The sequence below is a fragment of the Dama dama genome, chromosome 5 (assembly GCF_033118175.1).
Source record: "Dama dama isolate Ldn47 chromosome 5, ASM3311817v1, whole genome shotgun sequence".
Classification (NCBI taxonomy): domain Eukaryota; kingdom Metazoa; phylum Chordata; class Mammalia; order Artiodactyla; family Cervidae; genus Dama; species Dama dama.
In genome coordinates, this window is record NC_083685.1 from 100,023,605 (window position 1) to 100,047,102 (window position 23,498).

General features: G+C 43.8%; 1 protein-coding gene across 3 annotated transcripts in view; it reads left to right on the forward strand.

Annotated features, from left to right (window-relative positions):
• Positions 1–23,498, forward strand: part of SHISA6 (shisa family member 6) — a 251,811-nt gene that overhangs the window by 93,860 nt on the left and 134,453 nt on the right. The gene's annotated exons all lie outside the window — the stretch shown is intronic.

A 23,498-nucleotide genomic window follows, 5' to 3' on the forward strand; every position in this document is an offset into this window, starting at 1 on the left:
GATTCTAGCTTGGAGCTAAATTAATAATTTATTTAGGATAGTAACTGAAAACCGTGCGTCATCCTGACGTAGCATCTGCAAGAGGGAGAGAAGAGCCCTCCCCTCCTTGTCTCAAGCCAGGCTCAGCCTCCAAATCAATTTCCTGGGTCCTCTTTAGAAGGCAGGGAGCTGATACAATTGGTGGGAGTGCTGGGCATTTTTATCTAATGTTCACAAGGCTCGGTGACTTAGCCTAGGTCCCTCCAGAAAGCAGAGTCTGAAGCCAGGGTTTACATGGGGTGGTTCATCTGGGGACATGATCCTAATGGGTGGAGGATTGAGAGAATAAACAAGGAAGGCGAGAAAGCTAATCCAGTGGTTAATGAACTGGTGATAACTGTGGATAATGGGAACTCGGTCCTGCTGAGAACATAGGAAAGGACCCTGAAATTGCCTGCGTGCGATGCCGAACCAGGGTTCGTTTATCACCCGAATCCCATATTCAGAGGTGGTTAAACCATCTCACTCCAGATTTGCACATGGGCTGGAATGGCTGAGCAGGCTCCCACAACAGCTCAAAAAGCCCCAAGGCAGGAAGGAAGGGATGCCAGGTGCAGCTGTAGTGAGAGGCTCTCCAGATACACCTGTGTGCGGCCAGTCAGCTGCCATCGTCACGACCAGGGCAGAAATGAAGGATGAGAAAAAGTGGGGTGGGGTGTGAGAAATGGTTGATACATTCACACATAAAAGCGAAAGCATTGCTTTCATTTTCTTTGCCCTCCTGTACCCGAAACCTGGCCAGGGTTTGTGAGATCCAGAGATCTTGGTCCCCTCGATTTTAAGCTAAAGCAGTGGGTCTCACACTTGAGCTGTATCAGAATTCCCTGGAGGGCTTGTTAAACCCTGTGTGACTGGGCTCCATACTAGAGTTTCTCATTATTTAAGACTTGATGGACCTGAGAATTTGCATGTCTCCCAAATTCCCCTGTGATGCTGGTGCTACTGGTCTGAGAACCACAGTGGAAGAATCACTGGGCTCAGTGATTAGTCTCAGCTCTGCTTACTGGTGATTTAGTTGCTAAGTTGTGTCCAACTCTTGTGACCGCGTGGAATGTAGCCTGCCAGGTTCCTCTTTCCACGGGATTCTCTAGGCAAGAATACTGGGGTGGGCTGCCATTTCCTTCTCCAGCCCTGCCTAGTAAAGACTTATAAAATGGGGTTTCTGGCGTGTGTGTGTTTGTGAGTATGCCTTCGGTCATGTCCAACTCTTTGCAACCCCATGGACTACAGTCCTCAAGACTCGTCTGTCCATGGAATTTTCCAGGCAAGAATACCAGCGTGGGTTGCCATTTCCTTCTCCAGGGGATCTTCCCGACCCAGGGATTGAACCCACATCTCTTTCGTCCCCTGCATTGGCAGGCGGAATCTTCACCACTAGCGCCACTTCTGGCATCAGCCCACTTAATAAAGCAGTGCCTTTTCTCCATGTACGCATCTCGAGCCCCACTCATATGGAATCGAAGGGTAGATGGGATGGGGCAGGATTTTAGCATTTCCGGCCATAGTACCACCAATCAGTGTCCCAGACTTCAATTTTACATTCCCCCCCCCCCCCCATAATTTAAAAGAAATCATCCTCTCAGCATCTTCTATCAAATCTTTTTGGCAACAGATGCTGGTTTTGACTCTGCAGATTTGATGTGATGGGTAAATAAGGTCTCCAGCATTTTTTAAAAACAGTTTTATGAAGATACAGTTCTCTGATTGAAAGTGGATAATTCAGTGGTTAATATATTCAGAGTTGAGCTGTCACCACGGTCAACTTTAGAACAATTCCTTTACTCCCCGAAGAAACCTCGTCCCCATTAGCAATCTCTTTCTCCATTTCCTCCAGCTTCCCCTCCTTCCAGTCCTAGGGTTTCTGTCTTTATATAGATTTGTCCATTCTGGACTTTCCTATGAATGGATTCAAGCAATACAAAGTCTTTTGTGAATGGCTTCTTTCCCTTCACATAATGCATTCCGAGTTCATCCCAAGAATCTTCCATTGTATGAATACACTGCTCTTTATTGATTTGTCAGTTGAGGAACATTTGGGTTGTTTCAACTTTGGGGCTTGTATTAATAATGCTGTTATGAACATTTGTGAACAGCTTCTTGTGTGAACATGCTTTCAATTGGGCTTCCCAGGTGGCGCAGTGGTAAAGAATCTGCCTGCCAATGCAGGGGACACGGGTTCCATCCCTGGGTTGGGAAGATCCCCTGGAGGAGGAAGTGGCAACCCACTCCAGTATTCTTGCCTGGAGAATCTCATGGACAGAGGAGCCTGGCGGGCTGCAGTCCAGGGGGTCGCCAAGAGCCGAACACAACTGAGCAGCTGAGCATGCGTATAGCTTCCAATTCCCAAATGTAGATAAACGAGATTGGAATCGCTGGGTCCCACAGAACTCTGTCATTGACATTTTTAGGAACAGTTCAACTGCTATTCAAGGCGGCTGTATCCACAGCAGTGAGTGAGATTTCTGATTTCTCCACATCTTCTTTAATATTTGCTGTTAATCTGTCCTTTTGATCATTGTGTCCTGGTGGGTAGTGTCTCATTTCAGCTTCAGTTTGCATTTTCCCAGTGGCGTATGACATTGGGCATCTCTTTGTATGCTTATTAGCCATTTGTATATCTAAGTTAGAAACAAATCTTATTTGGAAATAAATCTTTAAATCCTTTGTCTATTTTTTTAATTGGGCTATTTGTCATTTTATTTCTGAGTTGAAAGGGGTTTTATGAACTGGATACAAGTCCCTTATCAGATGTAGGATTTCCAATATTTTCTCCCATCCTGTGTGTTGCCTTTTAACTTTTCTGAGGCTGTCTTTTGAAATACAAAAGTCTCTAAACATGCTGAAATATATTTTATCTCTTTTTTCTTTTGTTGCTTGTGCTTTTGGTTTTGTATCTTAGAAGCCTTTGCCTAGTGCAAGCTCATTAAGATTTACTCCTGTATTTTCTTCTAAGAGTTTTATAGTTGTAGCTTTTTTATTCAGGTTTCTGAGCCAACCTCATCCTTCTGAATGGAATGTGGATATCCAGAGGTATCAGCACCATTTATTATTGAAGAGTATTTTTCCCTTATATAATTTTCTTGGCATCTTGTTGAAAATCAGTTGGCCATAAATGTAAAGATTTATTTCTGAATTCTTTCCTAGTATCACACCGTCTCATTTGCTGCTCTATAATGTTTTGAAACTGGGAAGTCTAAGTCCTTCAACTTTTTCTTTTATAATTCATTCAGTATTGGGTTAGCTATTCTGGCTTACTTGCCTAGTCACATGTATTTTAAAGAAAGGTCTTCATTTTTAAAAAATAAAAGTTAGCTGGAATTTTGATAGGAGATGCATTGAAGCTGTAATCAGTTTGGGAAATGTGGCCATTTTAACAATATTAAGTCTTCCGGGCCCTAAACTTAGGATGTCTCTCTACTTATCTAAGTCTTCTTTAATTTCTTTCTACAGTATTTGTAGTTTTCAGGGTAAACTTGGTACATTTCTTTGTTAAATTTATTATTTTTGATATTATTATAAACTAAATTGATTTTTAAAATTTTATTTTCAGATTATTTGAGGAAACAGTAGCTCAGAAATGTTAAACAACTTGCCCAAAGGTCAAAGTTGCTAGTGTCATGAAATGCAGTTGATTTTTGTATGTTGATCTTATATCCTGCATTTTTGCTGGATTCATCTATCAGTTCTAATAGTCTTTTTAGTGGATTCCTTTATACAAGATCATGTCATATGGAAATGGTTTAATTTCTTTATTTTCAATCTGGGTGCCTTTTATTTCTTTGTCTTGTCTAGTTGTCATGGGTAGAATCTCCAGTACAATGTATGTTATGAGTGTACATTATATCTTATTTCTGATCCTAGGGGGCAAGCATTCAGTCTTTTATCCTTAAGTATAATGTTCCTGTGAGTTTTTTAAAAATGTTCTTTATCAGGTGATCATGTTCCCTTTTATTCCTAGTTTGGGAAGAGTGTTTTTATCTTGAAAGGGTGTTGGATATTGTTAAATGCTTTTTTCTGTATCTGTTAGATGATCGTGTGGGTTCTTGGTCTTTTTTCTTTAATATGATGTGGCATATTACATTAATTGATTTTCAGATCTTACACAAACCTTGAATTTCTGGGATAAATCCCACTTGGTCATTCTGTATGTAATCCTTTTTATATGTTGCTGGATTTGGTTTGCTAGTTTTCTATGAAGGGTTTTCTATATCCAGAAATATCTAAGAAGTTTTACCTCTCCGAAATCATTTTAAGATCCAAAGAACCATTTAAAATGAGCTCTTAGAGATTCAAAGCTAGATGATTGCTTGAAACATTAATTTTGCTTTGAAAATATGAGTCTGTTTGAGAGTACTGGAAATTCTAGATTAGTAAACTGTTGATCCATCCTGAGATGGAATAGTCTGCGGTAATCTAATAAATCAGTATTTCTGGAGATAGAGAAAACTGAAAATAATTTCCCCAAATAGTACACTGTTCTGTGCTTGTCTTTTGTAGTTTAGAATAATATTTTTGTTATGATAAACTAATTATCACTTATGCCCATAAGAGTTTATCACTTGACATAATGAGTAGAAATGTTTGGGACTTTCCAGGTGGTCCAGTGGTTAAGATTCTCAACTTCCACTGCAGGGGGGTGTGGGTTGTGGGTTCCATCCTGGTCAGGGAACTAAGATCCCACATGCTGCATGGTGCAGCCAAAAAATGTTTAAAAGAAGAGTAAAAATGTTTACTTGAGCCCGAGTGATCTACTCAGTATACTGATGATGACCTATTCATGAATACTCACATGAATACTCACATATAATTTTACGTAACAAATTGATATACTCCTTGGTATTCAATAATAACTCATCATGTAGTCAATAAACTGATGATATTCTCATGAGTACTTAGGTGACATAGATCAGTTGAGGTAATGAGTTATTCTCCGAGAAGAGTGGAATCTTTCCGTTTTATGGAGCTTATGGGCACCTGCATTGCATGGTTGTAAAGGTTAAACTGCAACTTAAATCATATAACCTTCAAGTTCATGTATGTGAACACACATACATGATGAGTTTAAGATGGTGGTGATGTACCTTCAGTGTATAGATGGTCACAAGGAGTAGGAAAGTAGGAATTAACTGAGGACAGAGGACAGGGCTGGAATGAAGAGTTGTGTGTCTTCTTTTAGGGGGGAAACATGGAATACAAGCATAGGAGTGAGGACTGAGCCTGGAGGGATACCGATGTTGGCAAGAGGAAAGCAGAAAGAAATAGTGTAGCTGATAAAGCAGGGGCAGACAGAAAGGGAGAACCAGGATGGCTGAGAAAAGCCAGGGTGGTCAGCAGAGAGACTGGACTTCCCTGGTGGGGAAGTAGAGGAGTTAAGACTTCATCTTCTGATGCAGGGAATGTGGGTTTGAACCTTGGTTGAAGAGCTAAGATCCTATATGCCATGAGGCCAAAAAAATGAAAACATAAAACAGAAGCAATATTGTAACAAACTCAATAAAGATTTTAAAAATGGTCCACATGAAAAAATCTTTGTGAAAAAAAAAAAAAAAGTAAATGGCTGAGGATAGGCCTTCAGATTTCCAACCAGGCAGGTCACGTGGTAACTTTAGGGAGGGCGTGTGCAATTGTACCTCTGAGGGACAACCTAACAGGTGCCAGAACCTAGATGACGTATGCCCCACATATTGTTATCATAATGCTCACAACTTTATAAACTAGATCTTCTTATGTCCACTTCATAGATGAGAAAACAGTAGCTCGGAAATCTTAAGTTAAACTGCCTTGAGATCAAAAAGAAAGTAAACTGTATCTAGAAATCAAACCCAATCAGATTCTAAAGGAGGAGCAAGTGGTAAAGAAAATCAAAGTGGTGTAGGTACCCAGAGGAGAGGTCTAGAACCCATCGACAAAGACGGAAAGGGATTCAGAGAAGAGAGAGCTGTGCCCCAGGGGAACGTGGACTCCTTTCCTTAAGAGCCCTATCGGGTAGCAGCAGAGGATGCTCAATGCTGCATCTAGCCTGGAGCTTGGGGGACTTGGCCCCCATCACCCACTCCTCCCTTTTTTCACCAACTGACTGGACATAGAAGGAGAGATACATGGAATTGTGTAAAACCAAAACTCAGAGCTAAGTTCTGAGAGTAAGCAAGATTGTTTTCAGTCTAGCAGAGCTAATCAGTGATCCTTAACAGGATGTAAAATTCTATGTTGTTTGCAGAACAGAGTGATTCTGTAAACAGTGCTTTAGTATACAGTGCTTATAGTAGCACTTAAGAAGTGTGTTCTAGATGAATTAACCAGCCCCGCTTTCGTCCACGCATTGAGGTGATGAAACTGCATTTAATTGGGCCCTGTTGCTTTGACATTTGTGAAGGTCTGGACAAGAGCTTGGCTGAAGCTTAGCTTTGCCCTATTCATGGGAATAAAAAAGAATTTGTTGAGTTATTTGTTTATATAAACAAGGAAAGGGATATTATAGCTCCTTAAGAGAACATACATGATTCTTAGGAACTTAACAATAACCATGCACCATCAGGGATATGCCAACTATAAATATTTGTTCTATTGTCAAAGCAGGTCTCCCAAAGGCAACTTCTTGACAATTCTTGGTTAGTTAATGACACTTATCACCCTCTGAGTTAAAAAAAAAAAATAAACAATATAACCAGTTAATTAAATAAGTCTGTAATTTCTTTTCACATATTCATTTTTTAAAAATTTATTCATTTATTTAGCTGCTCCAGGTCTTAGTTGCAGCACATGAAATCTTTTCTTTTCTTCTTTTTTTATCAGTTGTGGCATGCATTCTGTTAGTTGCAGCATATGGGATCTAGTTCCCTGACCAGGGATCGAACCCAGACCGCCTGCATTGGGAGCCTGGAGTCTTAACCACTGGGCCACCAGGAAAATCCCATCTTTTCACATATTCTATGATCCCAGTGGGGGCCCCCTCACTGTTGATCTGAAATGGTGAATGAAGTTTTATTCCTTTTATTCTGTTGGTACTCAGCAACATCTGATCAAGCTTTCTTTTTTTTTTTTTTTTTTTCTCTTTTTTTTTTTTTTTTCTTTTTAAAGAAATAGTTCCTTTGGGGCCTATATTTAGCAGTCTACCCAATCTGTATATTTTAACGCTCAAGCTCCTAAGTAGTAAAATAGAATATATATTTCATGTTTGTATCAAGAGTGCTCATTTCCAAACCACATAATTATCTCATTCTTCACACTGATGAAAAGAGTTGAGCAAACACAGAAATAAATAACAGAACTGAAATCGGGACACTTGGCCATCGTTTTCTGGCTCCTCCTACCCATCTGGCTTCCACTAGTAGGGGTGCCAGAGGCTGAGGATTAGGTGCACTGATTTCTCATGGGGACTGAGACGTTAGGAAGAAAGGGGCTCTGTACCGCACTCCCAGAGGAGCTGAAGGTCCTGTGTGGCTTGGGAGCCTTTGGTTAAATTTTATGCCACTGAAAAAGCACACTGTCAGCCAGACACGTCTGTGTTGTTTATGCTTTGCAAAGATGTATAAAACCTTGGCTGGCCGTGATAATTCTGCCAGCAGTACCACCCCATAGGGCAGGAGGAGAAGTCGGCGGCAGGGGATGAGATGGTTGGATGGCATCACCAGCTCAATGGACTTGAGTTTGAGCAGGCTCCAGGAGACGGTGCAGGACAGGGAAGCCTGGCTTGCTGCAGTCCACGGGGTTGCAAAGAGTTGGACACCACTGAGTGATTGAACTGTCACAGATCCTCCCTCACATCTCTCCATCACGGATCATCAACAGATCCGTGCCTAAGGGACTTCCCTGGTGGTCCAGTAACAGGAATCCGCCTGCCAATTCAGGGAACACAGGTTTGATCCTCAGTCTGGGAAGATCCCACATGCCATGGAGCAACTAAGCCCATGGGTTGCAAATACTGAAGCCACATCCCCTAGAGCCTGTGCTTCTGCAACAAGAGACGCCGCGGCAAAGAGAAGCCCTCCTACCACAACTAGACGGGAGCCCCCCACTCGCTGAAACTAGAGAAAAGCCCAAGTGCAGCAACAAAGATTCAGCACGGCCAAAATAAATAAATAAACTAATTAATTGTTTTGTTTTTTTTTAAAGAACTGTCCCTAAGCTAATCGTCTCTCTACATTATTTTGTTCAAGTTGTAGCTCCGATCGGCTCAGAAGGACACTATCAGCTTGTGGCTTAGACCTATAGCCTCGCAGGTTAACACCTCTCAAATTCCTCGTTTTGGAGTAAATACACCAGTACAGAATTATTTGGCATTGTTGTCTGTGCTTGGTTGGCACAGAGTCCTTGGAGTCAGGCTTTTGTCACCCACCTCCATGGTAACAATGTAAGCTATTTCTGGTGTGGATTTTATTGGGCAACACTTTGGAAGGAGACTGTAAATGCCAGTGACTGTGCCTCCCTGGGCTGAGTCCCTAGTTAAGCATCCTAGGGGGATTCGCAGGTCTTTATGTAAAGGCAGCTGCTTTGTTTACAAAGATCCAGGGCTTTCCAAAGGTCTCAGCAGTGTTCTGACTGTTAGTCAGCTTCACTTGTCTGCTAGTCTGATAACTGATGGAAAAGAAGTAATGGAATAAAGTAAAAAAAAAAAAAAAAGTAGTGATTATTCAAATCAAAGATTTCAAATCAGTAGCTTTGAGGCAGGTGAAAAGGAAGCCTGTAGAATCACAGGAATTCCCGGGCAGTCCAGTGATTAGGAATCCATGCTCTCATTGCCAAGGGCCCACGTTCAATCCCTGGTAGGGGAACTAAGATTCCTGCAAGCTCTATGGCATGGCTGGGAAAAAAAAACACACACACACACCGAAAGGAAGCATGTGGAAAGTCAATATAAACAAGCATGGAACTTGGATGAACTCAGGGTTAAAACTCTGTTCCCTGCCCTTCTCTTTTTCTCAGTCTCTCTCTTTTTAAAAAATAATTCTTTTTTTTTTTAAACAATTTTCTTTATTTATTTTTGACTGCACTGGGTGTTCGTTACTGCATACGGGCTTTCTCTAGTTTAGGCGAGTGGGGGCTACTTGCTAGTTGTGGTATGAGGGCTTCCCATTGCAGCGGCTTCTCTTGTTTAGGAGCACAGGTTCTAGGGGGAGTGGGCTTCGAGTGGCACACGGGCTTAGTTGCTCTGAGGCATGTGGGATCTTGCAGGACCAGGGATCAAACTCATGTCGTGTGCACTGGCAGGCAGATTCTTAACCACTGGACCACCAGGGAATCCTGGGCCTTCTCTTAACGGATGTGAATGAAGCCCTACAAGACTCAGAGGGGTCAAAAGTAGAGCTCAAATGTACTTTGCTTGTCTAGTGAAATTTTTTTACAGTTTTTTTCCCCCATATTTGCTTTGCTACCCAACATGATAACTAGTGACTTACTGAAACCACGTCCTCTTTTTTTCACAACTATTACTCATTGCCCACTAAGCAGCTCTATGTGGCTCTGGTTAACACCAATCAAGAAGGAAGAACATGAAAATAATTGATGGAATGGAGATTGGGGATTGCCATGTGGAGACAAGCATGTCCTTCAGTTTGGGAAAGACAAAGGTCAGGGCAGGACATGATCAGAATCTGAAAATCATGAGAGTGTGGATCCTGTGAGTGAGAACTGTTCCAAACATCAGTGTTTATCAAAAGAGGAAATATAACATCACCAAGATATGATAACAGACACATGGAATTTGCTGTCCTCGGAAATGGTTGGTACTGATCGGGAGAAGGGAAACTTGATTAGAATTGCTCTTTAGAAAAAGACCATTCTGCTTGCAGCAGTGGAAACGGCTACAGGGCATGGTTAAGAAAAGATGAAAGGGCAGAAAAATTGTATCTGTTGGAAGGATTAGGGTAGGTTTCACAGAGGAGGTGGTGCTCGAGTTGACACACGAAGGATGAGTAGAATTTTACTGTGTAGGCGCTTTGGGAAGCAGATCTCCTAGGAAAAAGAAAAAAACATGGAACAGTATGTAGAGACACTCAAGATATTATAATTGTTTTCAGACCAGTACACATGACATTAGCATTTGGATATTCAAAGATAGCAGGACAGGAGGTGAAGGCAGGATAATATTTTATGTTATGCTAAGGAATTTGGCATCTATCCTTTTGTCAGTGAGAAACCATTAAGGCACTTCGAATAAGGGAGTGATATGACCAGATTTATATGCTAGAAAGATTTTTCTGGTCACTCTATGATGATTAAATAAGGAGAGGGGTTAGACTAAAGACAGAAGAAACAGTAGGCACAATATTTTAGTGGTGCAGTAAGAGAGGATTGATCTCCTTCAGACCCTAAAGGAGATCAGTCCTGGGTGTTCATTGGGAGGACTGATGCTGAAGCTGGAGCTCCAGTACTTTGGCCACCTCGTGTGAAGAGTTGACTCATTGGAAAAGACCCTGAGGCTGGGAGGGATTGGGGACAGGAGGAGAAGGGGATGACAGGGGATGAGATGGCTGGATGGCATCACCGACTCTATGGACATGGGTTTGGGTAAACTCCGGGAGCTGGTGATGGACAGGGAGGCCTGGCGTGCTGTGATTCATGGGGTTGCAAAGAGTTGGACATGACTGAGCGACTGAACTGAACTGAAGAGAGGATTGGGGTTTCCTTGGTGGCTCAGCGGTAAAGAATCTGCCTGCAGGGCAGGAGACGCAAGAGTTGCTGATTTGAACCCTGGGTTGGGAAGATTCCCTGGAGGAGGGCATGGCAACCTACTCCAGTATTCTTGCCTGGAGAATCCCATGGACAGAGGAGCCTATCGAGCTACAGTCCGTAGGAGTCTGCAAAGTGTCAGACACCACTGAAGCAACTGAACACACACATACGCATGCAAGAGAGGCTTAGGGGGAAGGGGCATAGAGCCGAGATATAAGAAGGAAGAATCTATAAAGTTGATGACCGATTAGACACCTGGTGAGGACCTTGGCTTGGTTCCTTGAGAATCTGACCTTGAAAAGGGTCCTCACCATCTGGAACAGAAAACTGGCTTCAGGGCTTACGCCAGTGTTGGTGACCCCAACCAACAAGTAAGGCATGTGCCTGGATAGAGGTGATACAGAAATTGAGTTCATACAGTTCATCCTCTAGCTTTAGCAAAAACCAAGCCTTAGAGTCTGCCCAAAGCCACAGGGACCCCCCCCCCATTGTCATGCGGGTACTCAGAGGGCACCGTGATAAACACAAGGAAAAGACAGATGCTTTGGAGAATGGAGGAAAGATAATTTATCTGCTCATAATTTAGATTTTGATGTTGCTTTGAAATGGAAGACAGCCTTCCTGCCTTCTGGGACCAGATGCTGGAAAGAGACATCTGGTTATAGAGTTGTCTTGGGCATGTTGGATAAATTCATGTTTAAGTAACGATTTCAGGTGAACTGCAAGAAACACAGAGAAAGAGAACAGATCGCAGTGTATTTTTCCCTTTCCTAAGAAAACTCTCGAACCCAGGGATTTCTCAACCTCAGTACTTAGACATGTTGGACTGGATACTTCTTTGTTGTTGAGGGTCTGGTCTTGTATATTGCCAGATATTGTCAATATCTCTGGCCCCTACCCAGGGCACCCCCACCCCCATTGTGATGAGTAGGGATGTCTCCAGACATTGACAGTTGTCTCCAGAAATTGACAAATGTCATCTGGAGGGGCAGAATCACTCCAGTATAGAACCCCTGCTCTACATTTCAGTGCTTCTCACATTTCAAGGTGCCTAAGGATCACCCGAGGACCTCATTCAAATTCTGGGGACTTCCTTGGCAGTTCAGTGGTTAAGACTTCACCTTCCAATGCAGGGGTGTAGGTTCGATCCCTGGCTGGGGAACTAAGATCCCACATGCCTCAGGGCCACAAAACCAGAACATAAAACAACACAAAACAATATATGATAACCAATTCAATAAAGACTCTTAAAAATGGTTCAAAAACGGTCTCAAAAAAGTTGGGGTTTTTTGTTTTTTTGTTTTTTTTTAAATAATACAGGTTCTGACTCAGTAGTTCTGGATCGGAGATTCTGTATTTCCAACAAACTCCCAGGTGATGACCATGCTGGTGCTCTAAGGACCTCACCTTGGGCAGCAAGGTGTTCCCTCTGCCTGGTTTTCTTCAACAAATCCTCCCACCGCACAGTGTGGAGACTGGGGGGCAGCGGGGATCCTCCCAGGACCCCTCCTTCTCCTCTTAGCAAAGACCTTCACCATGCAGGGGGCCTCCTACTGCTTGTCCTGTCCTCCACACTGTCGGTCAGAGAGGCATGGAGGAAATTAACAAGGCACAACCCAGCTCTATTGTCATGCCTCCAGTGTGCCCCCGGAAGCCTTGGAGAGGCCCAGAGCCGCTCACACACCAGCCAAGGCAGCTGCGAGTCAGTCCACGGGGTGCAGGTCGGAGGGCATGGCAGCTAATGGGACCAGATGGTCTTGCCTTGTTTGTAGGCACGTGCGTCCCGTACCCTCACACAGCCATTTCCACATTTGTCCCTTCCCTCCGGAAACAGAATGGCCATTTTTAAATGAAATAGCACTGAAGGCTCTCTTTCTTTCCAGTCCGTGCGCCATTGAGCCTTCCAATATGAATACGTTTAATCACAGAAATTTCTTTAAAAGTCCGAGCAGCTGGCTTTATTAGGAAACCAAGGAGGGTTGTGATTTGGAGCCAAATGAAAAGATACCTACTCCCCACTTTCGGGCTTCCCCGACTGCTGGGCGGGTAACGAATCCACCTGCCAATGCAGGAGACAGAGCAGACGCTGATTTGATCCCTGGGTTGGGAAGATTCCCTGGGGGAGGGCATGGCAACCCACTCCAGTACTCTTGCCTGGAGAATCCCATGGACGGAGGAGCCTGGTGAGCTGCCGTCCATGAGTCGCCAAGAGTCGGACACGACTGTACAACTAAGCATGCGGGCACTCACCTTCTCTTTCACCCACCCTAGAGAAAGGGGTTCCTAGCCGAGGCATTAATTCCCATTAAATTCAAATAATTACAGGGAGTGTCATGTATCAAGCACTTAACTATTAACACATTAGGGTTGAAACACAGAAAGGCCGGTGGAGAGCCTGCATTCCAGGCCTCTGCACCTGGAGCTTAGGGAGAGTCAGAGCCGAGCGCCCTTTGCAGGCCCATCTGTCCTCAAGCCCTGAAGGCCTGAGATGGGCTTGTTTGTTATCCTGAGACGTCCTTCCACCAAATCGAGGCCCTTCCCAACTGGAAACCCAGGTGTGGGCTTCTCTTTGCTGGTCTTATTTTTGCTATTTTTATTCCAAAATTGACCTTTTTTTTTTTTTTAAACTTTGAAAATGAGGCTGGGACTTCCCTGATGGTCCAGTGATTGAGAATCCACTTGCCAATGCAGGGGACACCGGTTCCATCCCTGGTTCGGGAAGATCCCCTGGAGAAGGAAATGGCAACCCACTCCAGTATTCTTGCCTGGGAAATCGCACGGACAGAGAAGCCTGGCAGGCTACAGTCAGCGGGCTTGCAAAGAGTTGGACACAACAGAGCAACCAAAACAACAACAACAACTCTGCCCTTGGGACTCTCAGAGGCTCGGGCACCAGTCTGCATTATCCACATCATGTGAGTTAGAAGGGATGCCCGAAGCCCTGCGCCGTCAGCTGGGGTAAAGGCAGCTGCCTCCAGCCCAGCTCCCCAAGACTCCCCTCCTCCAACTGTCTCACTTGCGTGAAGCCGGCTCCCAGAGCTGCTGTTGAGCAGATGCAAACATCCAACACAATTATTCTCTCCCCAGTCACAGCAGAGCTGCTTCCTCTCCCCACTTCAGCTAGAACATCTTATTTAAAGTTCACACTCAAGGAGACGTGGGGGTTGATGGCTAATTGCCCCTAAATGAGCAGAAAATCAGGCGGCCTCTTCCCCTTGGCGGACGGCTGTGGGGTCTGTGTCCATCTGTCCAGCGTGCACTGGTCCTGAAGCAGCCTGTGGGTGGAGGACCACCGCGGGCGAGCCACTGACTCACAGCATCCCCTGTTCATTCAAGGAGAGCGGCACACCAGCTGCTGCTTCAGTACCCAAGCCTCCGTGGTGTCCCCTTAAAGTTACAGAGAAGTCATCCCTATTGGGTGAGGGTGGGGCTCGTGTCAATCTTCTTCTGTTCCTTTAAATTTCACTCCAGGAAAGCCCATCTTTGTGGAAAGAGAAGAAGGTTTAGGGGTGTGAAGGCTGGCTTTTCCAGGTTTAGGAGTGTGAAGGCTGCAGGGACCTGGCTGGAGTAGGGTTGTTGCCCTCCCTCTCTGCTGGTGCGAGAGAAGGGAAGAGAACAAGAAGCAGAGATACTGCACAGATTTGGAGGCCCAAGGTGGTTAGATGATGCTGTGGGCGACCCCATCTTGCATTATGACTTTTTCTGCTCCATTTCATAGTAAGCCCCTCCCATTGAAATGTACTCTTTTTTCTAATATAGAGTATTTTGGATTATAAAAGAAATACCTGTCCATGAAAGAAAGTTTGAAAAACACAGAAGTGTTAGTCACTCAGTTGTGTCTGACTCTTTGTGACCCAGTGGGCTGTAGCCCTCCAGGCTCCTCCATCCATGGGATTCTCCAGGCAAGAGTACTGGAGTGCGTTGCCAATTCCTCCTCCAGGGGATCTTCCCAACCCAGGGATCAAACCCTCATCTCTTACATCTACCTGCACAGGCAGGCAGGCAGGTTCTTTTACCACTAGAGCCCCCTGGGAAGCCCCCACTGGGGTGGGTAGCCATTTCCTTCTCCAGGGGACCTTGCCAACCCAGGGATTGAACCCAGATCTCCCACACTGGAGACAGATTCTTTACCTGGGAACACAGAAGAGTACAGAGAATGACTGATAATCCCAGTAAACCTTTTGAGAGCAACCTTGTGCGTATCCCCCACCCCACTTTTTTTCCTTACAAAGGTGTTATAATGTTACTTCATGAGAATTTTCCACAGAATGAAAATACTCTTCAAAAGATCACACTGGAGGACTCCATGGCATCCAGCCTTGGGAAGTGACATGATTTATTTAGCCCCCCCCCCCCATTAATCACATTGAGCTTGGTTCTCATTTGATACTATTATAAATAATACTGTGATGATAATCATTATACATAAATCTCTGCTGTGTCTGTAATTATTTCCCTTAGATAGATTGCTATGAGTGGAATAACTAAGTGGAAAGAGGTGCATGTTTTAAATATCTTATCATATCTTATGTCAATTACATCACTAATTGCCCTAAAGAGATTGTTGTTGTTTTAGTAAGTAGCTAAGTCATGTCCAACTCTTTTTCAACCTCATGGATACCTCTCTTCTGAATTGCCTGTTCATGTCCACAGCCTGTTTGTTTTTGGGTGTTTTTTTTTTTTTTTTTTTGCCTCCTCCTGAGAAAGTTTATCTCTTTTATTCGCAGGAACTTTTTTATGTACACTTAAACTATTGTTTTTTAATTGTTAATTATGGGCAGATACACAACATAAATGTTATGATCTTAACCATTCTTAAGTGTACAGTTTAGAAATGTTAAGTATACTCACATTATCATGCAAATTGCTACCACCTTCCGTCTCTAGAGCTTATTCATTTTGGAAAATGAAAACTCTGTCCCCATTAGACAATTGCCTATTCCCACACCTCCAGGGCCTGGCATTCATCACCCGACTTTGTGTCTCTATGAATTTCACCCCTCTAGCCACCTCCTGTATGTGAAACCATACACTGTTTGTCTTTTAGTGACTGGCTTGTTTCACTCAGCATAAATCCTCTCTATTCATTCCTTGATCATCACTTACATTGCTTCTGCGTCTTGGCCATTGTGAATAATGCTGCTCTGAACATAGATATGCTTTTTGACATACGCGATTCTAAACAGTTGGGTTTTTTTAAAATTTATTTATTTGGCTATGTTGGGTCTTAATTGTGGCACACGGACTTAGTTGCTTCACAGTAAGTGGGATGTTATCCCTGACCAGGGATCGAAACCACATCCCCTGCATTGCAAGGCACGTTTTTAACCTCTAAACGTTTTTATAAAATCTGATCCATCTGTCTTTGCTTTCCTTGGGCTTCCTCTTTGCCCTCCTGTCTTGCTCAGCCAAGGTGGAGAACATCTTCACAAACAGTTTCTTTGACTTCTTTTACTAACTCATCTTTCCCTATTAGATCCTAGACTCTTAACTGAAAAGTGTTTTGATGAATGGCGTATGTTCTGCTCAGAATATTTTTGTTTGCAAGAAGCACCAACCCACTCAGAATACCTCGAATGAAAGGAAGCTCATTCAACAACACAAGGGTGTCTTGAGGCTGCAGAAACTCCTGGGCCTCGTGGGAGCGGAGCCGAAAGCCCCTCTCTGGGGCTTTCCTCTTCCCAACGATGCTCCTTTTTCTGCGCCAGGTCTTTGTGCTCACGTGTGGTTTGGGAGTGTGCACCGAACCTTGCATGGGAGTGGCATCACCAACTCGATGGACAGGTGTTTGAGCAGGCTCTGGGAGTTGGTGATGGACCGGGAAGCCTGGCGTGCTGCAGTCCATGGTGTTACAAAGAGCCAGACACAACTGAGTGACTGAACGGACTGACAGAACCTCGGGGTGTCTTGACACCAGCACTGACTCTGTGATTTGACAAGTCCAAATACCCTGACTGGGAGTGCTGCCGACTCTTCCTTTATATTCTTGAGAGCAAGAAACTGACTAGTTTAACCCAGTTCCTGGGTTGGTTTGCCTGTGTCTGTTTTTGTCATTTCTGGTTCAATGAGCTCTGGCCAGGAAAGGGGAAAAGGTCATGTGACACAGAATACCCCAAACAAACAAAAGCAAGGCTTCCAGGTCCACCCTCTTTATCAGAAAATTAGTGTGGGTCTCACGAAGGGATGCGTGGCTGGGCCGATCACCTCAGTAAGTCTGTAGGAGGAGACACTGTAGATGTCACTCTGGTTTTTTCCACCTTTTTTCTTTTTCTTTTTTTATTTGACTATAATTGTCCCACAGTGTTGTATGAATTTCTGCTGTACAGCATTTTGGATCAGCCATATGTATACATATATTCTCCTCCCTCCAGAACCTTCTTCGCACATCCGATACCTTTTTTCTCCCCCCTCCCCTTCCTTTTTTTCTCCACCGATTTGGAAGCTGACTTTATCATAGACTCATTTGTTAAATTTACTAGATCTTTCTTCAGGGTTTTCCATTTGCTTCCGCTTATCTACTCTTATATTTATACCATGCTTTTAAAAATATACTTATTTATTTGGCTGTGTTGGGTCTCAGTTGCAGCAAGTGGGATCTTTAGTTGTGGCCTGCGGGATCTAGTTCCCTGACCAGGGATTGAATTCAGGCCCCTTGCTTTGGAATCATGGAGTCTTATACACTGGACCAGCAGGGAAGTCCCTGGTAATAGTAAATATACTATTTAGTAATGTTATAATACAGAATATCTGCTTTATTCTGTTATAATACAGAATATCCTCTTTCAGTGCTTCCTTTTCCAAAATGTCTTGGCTTTTCTCTTGCATTAGTGTTTCCCAGATAGATGTTAGACTCAACTTGTCAGCTTTTTAGTTCACGTATGCATGGTTCTCATGAGACTTATTTTTTTTATGTTACCTGCAGGACTGACCAAAGAATTGCTCAGGCCCAGGATATAGGACACAATATTCTTTTTTTTTTTTCAATTATGAAAGTATGATAACACATTTACAGGAGACTTGGAAAATACAGAACAAAGTTTCATATAGTTCCACTATATATTATAATTATTTTTGAAGTAGATAAATTAAGATTTTAAGTGGGGTTTCAATGTCAAACTCTCAAAAATTAGTAGAATGAATATACAGAGAAGTAAAAGGATAGAGTAGACCTGAAAAGCACTATGAATCAATTCAACATAATTAAGATGTATGCAATTTTCACACCACAGTCAGAGACAAATTCTATTCAAGTTCCCATAGACTATAAACTGGGAGACCCTGGCACATATCCAGGGACATAAAACAAGGTGCAAAAATGTCATGATTGACGCAATATTCTTTTTCACTTCTCACCATTGAGCTGAAATCTTGATCCCATATTCCTGGGTCCAGTTCTTTTGAACACAGTCTCCACTGACCTCCTTTCTGATGTTTTTCACGAATTTCCCTTTCTTACAGTTTAATATGTCTTTATTTCTCACGGCAGTCTGAGGCTGCTGAAAGGCCACAGACCTGGGATAAAACAACGTTTTGCTCAAATCTTTCCTATTTACATGACGAGCCGTGCAGTTTGGGGCAGATTATTTAAAGCAAGGAAGATTTTATTCTATTTACATGCCATACAGAGGTAGTGAATGTGGGGTTGTTTCAAGGATTCCATTAAATGTGATTTTATCTAAAGCGAATAGTCAAGTGTCACCTTAGACCTGGTGATCCTGTTATTAATAGTCAGCCTTCTCTCAGCTGCTCAGTTGTGTCTGACTCTTTTATGACCCCATGGACTATAGCCCGCCAGGCTCCTCTGTCCATGAAATTTCCTTCTCCTAAACCTAGAGACTTATCCAGTTCTTTGGGGTTTTGCCTGACTTCACCTCTCAGTGAAAATCATTCTTTTTACTTAAATCGCTACTTCAGTAGGAGTTCTGGGCTCAAACGCCTTGTCAGCTGTTGCACTGAGTTTATTAGTGGAATCAGTGTCTTCGGGCCAGCTGCTAAGATGAATACTCCCTGCTTCCCAGCATGTTCACTGCTACTTTGGAATCCGTCTCCCTTGTGGCTCGGCCGGCATCAGCCAGCTCAGATGCTACAGCTTTATTAGAGGTAGAGCTTAAGCCTTGGCTCCGAAGCCTGTTCACTCCACAGTCTTCACCCTGCATCCCGTCTCATCCCTTCTTCCTGGCCAGCTCCAGGATGCATTCTTTTTCTTTGAAAGGAGCCTGCTGGGCTGTTCATTATCCTGGGGTCGGCTCTCCCAGAGTTACTTTCTCAATTTCAGCGAACGGTCTTGCTTGCAGGAGAATGGCAGAGGCCATTTTTCTGAGCAGTGCTGTGTAGAGAAGGAAATTAACTAGACTTGGAGGCAGGCCGCCTCGGACTCAGATGGGAGGTGGTGGTGGCTTTGACTAGAAAGTGAGATGGAGAGCAGTTGGGTGGCTAACAGGTGCATTTTGCAGGTGGTCCTCAGAGGGCTCAGTGATGATGGGAAGATGAAATAAAGAGAGGAATCAAGGCTCTAGGAATGGGTAAGTGTGGTGAGGAAGAGTAGGTAGAAACCATTCCGGGAGCTATAGAAGTAAAGGTTTCTTCTGAAGGTTGTTATGGGTTGAAGAGAGTGCTTCAAAAAGATCTGCTGAACTGTTTACAATAGCCAGGACATGGAAGCAACCTAAATGTCCATCAACAGAGGAATGGATAAAGAAGATGTGGTACATATACATAATGGAATATTACTGAGCCATTAAAAAGAATAAAATCATGCCATTTGCAGCAACATGAATGGACCTAGAGAGTGTCATACTGAGTGAAGTTAAGTCAGACAGAGGGGAAATATTGTATGACATCCCTTACATGTGGAATCTAAAAAGAAATGATACAAATCAGCTTACTTACAAAATAGTAACAGACTCATAGACTTAGAGAACAAACTTATGATGGCCAGGGGCGGATGTTTGTGTGTGTGTGGGGGATAAGTTAGGGAGTTTGGGATAGTCGTGTACACACTGCTATATGTAAAATGGATAACCAAAAGGACCTGTTGTATAGCACACGGAACTCTGCTCAGTGTTATGAAGCAGCCCGATGGGAGGGGACTTCAGAGAAGAATGGATACATGTGGTATATATGGCTGAGTCCCTTCACTATTCACCTGAAATTATCACAACATTGTTAATTGGCTACACCCCAATACAAAATAAAATGTTCAAAAAGATCTGCTAAAGCCTGAGTCCTTGTAAACGTGGCCTTATTTGGAAATAGAATTTTTGCAGATGTAATCAAGTGACAATGAGGTCACAGTAAAGGAAGAGTGAAGCTCTGTCCATTACAACAATGGCTGATGCTATAGGAATAGCTAAGTAGAGAGGTGGAAACATAAGCTGGACAGAAAGGAACTGAAAACAAAGCCTGAGGGGAAGAAGGTGACTCTCAGCAGCTCTTAACGAACTACCTTTTGGAGGGCAGCAGAGAAGCCGGGCAGTGACTGGGCTGGGCGGGCCGGGGTCAGGGAGAGCATTGTGTTTACAGCTGTGTGTCCAGAGGAGCTGAAGTGTGTCTGAGACTGTTGAGGGAGGCAGCCTGATGACTGGGAAGGAGTGGGGTGCTTTGAGGAACTAAGTCCTTGAGAACGTGAGAGGGGATGGGTATTAACAAGGGTGTTTCACTCACTTTAGTAGGTGGGGAGACAGAGGGAGAGGGTGGATGTCCATTTCCTATGAAAGAGATTCCTTTCTTACTGTTCCAGTCTTTTCATGGAGTAGGAAGCCAGGTCATCAGATGAAGGCGATGGAGAACAGGAGGTGTTGGAGGTTCCAGGAATGAGGAGAAACCAGAAAAGACACTGGAAAGTGAAAGAGTGAACATTCTATGGGAAGGGAGCAGAATCACCGAGAAATCAGTGCTGCCTGAGGGGAGACAGAGTGGCTTCCTTTTGACGTGACGTGGTTTCCTCTGGCTAGATCTTCACAGGTCTGTCTTTTCCAAAGCACATGCTCAGTCCTTCAGTCTGACTCTTTGTGACCCCACGGACTGTAACCCGCCTGGCTCTCCTCTGTCCATGGAATTTCCCAGGCAGGAATACTGGATTGTATTACCCTTTCCTTCTCCAGGGGATTTTCCCAAACCAAGGATCGAACCCTCAACTCTTGTGTCTCCTGCATTGGCAGGTGGGTTCTTTACCACCAAGCCACCTGGGAAGCCCCGTTTTCCAACACATGGGTAATGATTGCATAGAGTACCCTAAACTGCCAAGGGATGACAATATTACCAGCATGAACCTTGAAATTCCCCCCAAATAATGGGGAGCAGAAAGACCTTTCTGGAGCTTTAGATAATTGTGAACCTAAGACTGTTTCTTTCCTTTCTGCCTGGAGTATTTTGAAATATTCAGTACACTAGAGAAGGTTTGCCCCTCTAGTAATAATTATTATTATAGTAATGACTTACCAATGAAGTGTAAAATGCTCTGTGCTTTATATGTGTTTGTGCATTTAACTTCAAATTCCTAACATCCTTATGAGGCCAGCAGCATTCCCATTTTATGGATGAGGATATCTGAGGCTAATGGTCTGTCCAGAGCCCCATGGCCTGTGTCTGAGCCAGGCTGATTTTTTTGGAAGCCCGTGCTTTTACCATCTGTCTATTATTGAGACATGTCTGGGGTATGTGAATATAAAACTATTCTCATTGATAGCTTCTAGGATATACATACTAGTTTGCACATTAAATTGCCTTCCCATTGGGAGATAGAGTCAGAAAAAAATGATAGCCCCCCGCCCTGCAATTCTTGCCTCTCCCGTTGCTCCTTTTGTTCTGTGTCTGTTGGATGGGTCTCTCTTGCGTGTTTCAGAAGAGGTGGAGTCCCTTGAGCAGAGGCAGGAAGCATGGCTTTCCTAGAAGCATGACTGAATGAATGGAACCCCAAGAATATTTAGGTTCTGTCCTAAATCACTGGTGAGTCATGCTGGGACTTTGTATAATTATTGAACCTCTCTGAGACTGTTGATTCATGTGCAGAATGGAGATAATATTAATATGGTCTTTAAATATTTTCTCTAGATAATAAAAGGCATTCATTGCCAACGTCTCCATGAAAGGCCACCCGATAAAACTCTATAAGATATTAGAGGTTTTCAGCATCCTTCCATTGACCGACCCCCTCTAATCTGGACACACTCAGAAAGAAGCTCAGTGTTTTTGCTGAGAGAAGTCAAGAGTCAGAGGGGAAAACAGACCCCATCACCCCATGGCTAAGCCACTGCCTATAACTCTGCATTGTGATAACAAAAGAGACCCTGGTGGTCCAGTGGTTAGGACTTCCCCTTCCAATGTAGGAGGTGCGGGTTCGATGCCTGGTCAGGGAGCTAAGATTCCCGCGTGCCTCGTGGCCCCAAAACCTGAAAAAAAACATAAAACAGAAGCAGTGTTGTCACAAATTCAATAAAGACTTTAAAAATGTTTCACATCAAAAGAAATTTATTTTAAATATGAAGAGAGAGTCTGAGTGATTCACAGATTTCCTGGTTGACCCCTGCATCTCTCCTAATCTCCTAAAAGGTTTGGGACATCGTAGGAGTCTTCCCTGCCTGCATCCTTTGCCCCTTCTCCCCAAGCCTGCTTCAGATCTCCTCTTGGCCAGGGTCCTGGCTCTCAATGAGACAGAACTGAAATGGTGTCATAGTCAGAGACGGGAAGTTTTGGTTAGATGCTGGGCATCTTTCCAAGGGGATTACAGCTAGCACATCTGAAGAAAAAATAAGTGGCACACTGGGGTCTCCTGAAATAGAAATCTACCTCTGTACCTGTACAGAGGAGGCCGTGGGCTGCCTGGGCATTGGGGAGAGCTCTGATCTGGGAATGTGCGGATTTTTGTCACAGCTGGCAATGACCTTGGACTGTTCGTTCTCCCTCCCGAGCCCCAGTTTCCTCGTCTGTGAATCTCGAGGCTAGAAAAGGTGACCTTGAACTCTCCTCCAGTTCTAAGATTCTCTGATTGTATCCTGATGGCCGGGGGAGGAGGAGGGCTTCATCCTTCTAAAACCCTTGAAGATTAATGACATCACCAGTAAATACTCTCACTCTCTTTCGCTCCCTTGGTAAATAATTAAGATGCACTAGAGATATGGTTTTCAAACTTTTATTTTTGAGCCATGTGATGCTTTCTTTAAAAAAAAAGGTACCCTAAAACAATAATATAATAGACAAGAGAGTAATAGAGAAGAGAGCACAGCAAAGCCCACCTATTGCAGTGGATGAAGTTGACCTAGAGTTTGCCCTTGACAAAAACAGAGACCTCTGCAGAGTATATGGGGCTTCCCCAGTGGCTCAGACAGTCAAGAATCTGCCTGCAATCCAGGAGACCCAGGTTTGATCCCTGGGTCAGGAAGAACCCCTGGAGCAGGAAATGACTACCTGCTCCAGTATTCTTGCCTGGAGAATCCCATGGGCAGAGGAGTCTGGTGAGTTACAGTCCATGGGCGTGCAAACAGCTGGACAGGACTGAGCGACTAACACTTTCACTTCACACTGTGTACATATTGATGTTTTTGTTTGTTTGGTTTGGTTTCAAGCACAAAGTACCAGTTTTCTTAAACCCAAACCAGCAAAACTGATGATTCAGAGGACATTCATCTGAATGGAAACGGTTCTTTTATGAATGACTTTCTGTAAGATTTCTCTCTAATGCCGTGGTTGTTGTTACAGTTTAGTTGCTCAGTCGTGTCCAACTCTTTTGCGTCTCCATGGACTGTAGTCTGCCAGGCCCCTCTGTCCATGGGATTCTCCAGGCAAGAATA